Genomic DNA, 4226 nt, shown 5'->3' on the forward strand with positions numbered 1-4226 from the left:
AGTGTATTAGGTGTGTTGGGGACACAAGAGACTTCTTGTATTGTCGTTGCAGGGTTGCATGAGAGGGATATCTTTGACGTCTTCCTCCCTGAGTTCGATAAACCTTTGGTGATCCACTTAAGGGAAACTTGCTGCTGTTCTACAAACCTCTGCTCTTGGAGGCCCAACACTGTCTACAGGAATAGAAGCGCGCGTAGACATCATGGGGCTTCCTGCCTCTCAGCTCCACCAACCCTCCAACTGAGGAAGTAAGAGATTGTGCTACCCGGGTTCTTATACCGGTAACTTTAACGTTGTGGCTAATTGGTTTTTTCCTTCGTTTTCAGGCCAAGGACCGCTTCCCTCGCATCGAAGCGGATCGACGAGGCCCTTGCCGGAAGCGTCCTCTGGACCGGGTGGACCCAGATCCATATATCCATTGGACTGATCTGAAGATGGGCCGAACCCACACTTCGCGCCCCGGTAAACCTTCGTCAGAAGCTCCCGGCTCCACCGATGATCTCACTATGCTTGAGGTAGCTTTCTTTTCCGGTCTCTCATACTTTATTGTTATTTCTCCTCTGTAGATGCCCCCTCAGCTGGCACGCAACCGCAGGTTCATGAGCACGTTGCTCCCCTGCGGGCCGAGGCCGGCGACGAGTTCGTGGAGAAGCTCGCTCCCCAGCTCAAGAAGAACAAGGCCCCGGCGCCTGATGCCGGTTCAAGCCAATCTCTCCCGCCAAACGCTTCTGGGCGGAAGTTCTTGGAGGGAAAGAAACAGGCAAGATGCGCTACAAGGGCAAACAGATGCCGGTCTCTTCCGGGTAAGTCTTTGTTTCTCTTCGTCTTTCTGTTTTACAAACTTTCTCTTCCGGTTGCTTTTTCCAACCTTTCTTTTTCTTGTTCAGCCCTGCGCTCAAACTTGGCCCAAGGCCTGAGAGCTCTGAGAGACCCGCAAGGACCTCATCTCCTTCTCACCCAAGCCCGACACCATCTGGTGCCGGCAACGCTTCTGCCTCCCCTCTGGGGGGCACTTCAAGTTCGGGGCGCGCGGCCCCTACACCTCCTGAACACCGCGCGGAGGAGGAGCATGCCTCCCCTCCTAAGAAACAAGATACCGGCACCAGCCACACCGGCGCCGATTCAGAAGCTGCCGGGAGGGCGGAACCTCTGGTTCCTCCCGTTCCCAAAAAGAAGAAGAAGACCACGGAGTCTTCCCCCTCCAAGCCGGTGCCATCGCCGGAAGCCCCCAGCACCAAGCCAACGCCGCCGCCAGAAACCCTCACAACTGCCAAGGGGAAGGCCACTGCTTCCAGCACCTCCTCCGCCAACCCGCAGCAACTGACGCTGCACGCCAGCCGCGCCGCTGTCGCAGCCGGAGGAAAACCTTCCGGCATCCTGGGCCAGATCACCGAGCTAAAGCGCGAAGGCCGCGATCTGGGGCACTTGCTCCCCTATGCTGAAAGGTGGAATGCTGCGGATGTGTCCGCAGCTACACGCGGCCTGGGGAAGGATCGGCTTCCGGCGCTGGACCCCGTTGGCCCTCGTTGCACGGAGGAGCACTTTATTCGGCTACGGCGCGCCGTGAAGGAGCTGGATAACGCGTGGCATGATGCCACCAACAATGTTGTGGTAAGTTTTACCAAACTCTTTCCAATTTTTCAATTCATGCCGGTTTCTTTCTTTCCGGATCTTGTCTATCTTCCCAGTCCCCGAGTTTTGTGTTGAGAGCGCAGCTCTTAGCGCAAAACTTAAGTAACAACTCGAAAAACCGGCATGCCCGGTCCCCGAGTTTCGGGTTAAGAACGTAGCTCTTAGCGCGAAACTTAGGTAGAAAACCAAAAAACCGGCATACCCAGTCCCCGAGTTTTGGGTTAAGAACGTAGCTCTTAGCGCGAAACTTAGGTAAAAAACCAAAAAACCGGCATACCCAGTCCCTGAGTTTCGGGTTGAGAACGCAGCTCTTAGCGCGAAACTTAGGTAGAAAACCAAAAAACCGGCATACCCAGTCCCCGAGTTTCGAGTTGAGAACGCAGCTCTTAGCGCGAAACTTAAGTCAAAACTCAAAAACCGGCTTCTTTTTTCTGACATTTTTTCTTGAACAGAGCACGGCCGACACCCGGAAGCACCTCTTTGAGGAGCTTCTGTGGGAGCACCGGGACCTTGCTGAAGTGCACAGCAAGTGCCAAGGTAAACTTCTGTGCCTCCGGCATCCTTGTACCGGAAGGTTTTCCTTTCTTAGTACTTACTAGGACAATGCCCGCGCGTTGCTGCGGAGGAGCAAAATATGTGAACTTCAAAATAAAAAATAAAAAGAAATTTATGTATCAATATGGCAGAATAAATTAAATTGTAACAGTTATGTCTAAATTAGAAAGATATAAGACATACATGCGAGATGGATCAGGATTACCTTAGCTGAAACTCCAATCATAAAGATAAATATGATACATTGTAACAGATAAAAAAGGGAGAAAAAGTTTCTTTATTAATAGATCAAGATATCACAATCGTTGCTACGGTAGACCACGTTACAGCCCATGTGTTTTAGAAAAGAAAAAAATAAATATTATTATTGAATTTGAATAATTAGAGGAAACACATTTTCTTATACATGTTCATGTCAAACTATTTCGTCTATCTTAATCACACTCACATCATATTGCAATTGCGCTTCAAAACTTGCTACTGAAAACACCTTAAGTCGTGTGTTGCAATGCGAGAAAAAAAAATCCCAAAAATCTAAACTTTAGCCACAAACTCAGCCTCAGTTCACCCTTTCATCTTAACCTTTAATTTTTTTCTTATTTAATCTACTCTTTGAAAAAGATGCTATGAAATATTCAGTAATTTTCTTTCGGTTAATATCAGCACCAATATTTTATAATACCATAGTAAAATGCCCGTGCGATGCCACGGGTAACATAACATGTAAAGAAAAAAAAGTTAAAATACAAACATCAACCATCCCTAAACACATATAAAAATGACTCGGATTTTTGGTTCTCAGGAGACCAACACATAAATAAATTCAACGTAATAGTTGACACATAGGAATATAAACTATTACAGCCCACAGGTTACAAAACATGTAATCAAGACCAACACATAAATAACTTTAAAATAATAGTTGTCACATAGGAACATAAACCACTATAGCCCACGGAGTTTACACACCACATTTCTGAATGTGTACTTCAGGTGCACTCCTCATCCCAAAGCAGACTGGTCTGAAGCAAATCATCACTTAAAGTAGCTTTGTAGGCTCATGCAAGAAACTCAACAATATTAGATTTATATGGTGATGTACTTTCACTCGATTTCTTAGTAAAATATTCGCCTATCACCTCTTATAAGATGTTCTCATAGGCTATAACAGACATATAATATTTTTGGCAAGCAAGTTAGTAAATATTTTAGTTTGCAGTAATATAAAAATAAAAGACCTACAATCTGGACTATTACAATTGAAGCTAAAATAACTGAAAATGGTGAAAAACGGTGCTGAAATCTGGCTAAAAAGCTGTTGAAATCCTACTAAAGAACTAAATTCTCAAAATTTGAACTGCCTAAAATAAACAAAAACAATCCAGTAATTTTCGTCCAATTTGAGGATAAAGTTAGTAAGTAAATCTCATTTTATGTTCCAAGACCAAATTTTAAACTCAAAATTTATATTGCCACGAAAAATTTAAAATATCCAGTAAATGCTATACATTACGAATGTTTCGTCTGATTTGAGCATACGGTTTGTGAATAAACCTCATGTTAATTTCACGGGCAGAATTTGAACTCAAAATTCATACTTCACATAAAATTTTGAAATAAATTCAGCAAATCATATAATTTGCATTATGCATTCTTGGGAAGTTTCAGTGAATTCAAGGTTTGTGATTAAATACAATTTCAGGCTGGAAACGACTAAGGGTGGGGGAATTTTTGATTGCTCAACTCCTGTCCGTTGGATTGGCTTTGGATGACGAGATGTCGCCAAAGTCCAGCGGTGACTTTTAATCTCAACGTCACTGGAAGCTGCATTCAATCTCACCATCTATATCATTCTCTTTTCTCTCTCTTTGACCAAATCCTCTCGCCATTGCCCCTCTCGACGGCACATCACAGTTCTGAAATGCAACCTTGGGAGCCTGGGAGAAGTGCTTATATTAAAATTCTTTTAACTCTGCCATAAGAAAAAAAAAGAGGTCAAAATCAAGAGTTACGCTCATTCCAAGATAACTTCTTGGATG

Source organism: Lolium rigidum, chromosome 7 (assembly GCF_022539505.1).
Source record: "Lolium rigidum isolate FL_2022 chromosome 7, APGP_CSIRO_Lrig_0.1, whole genome shotgun sequence".
NCBI classification, from domain to species: domain Eukaryota; kingdom Viridiplantae; phylum Streptophyta; class Magnoliopsida; order Poales; family Poaceae; genus Lolium; species Lolium rigidum.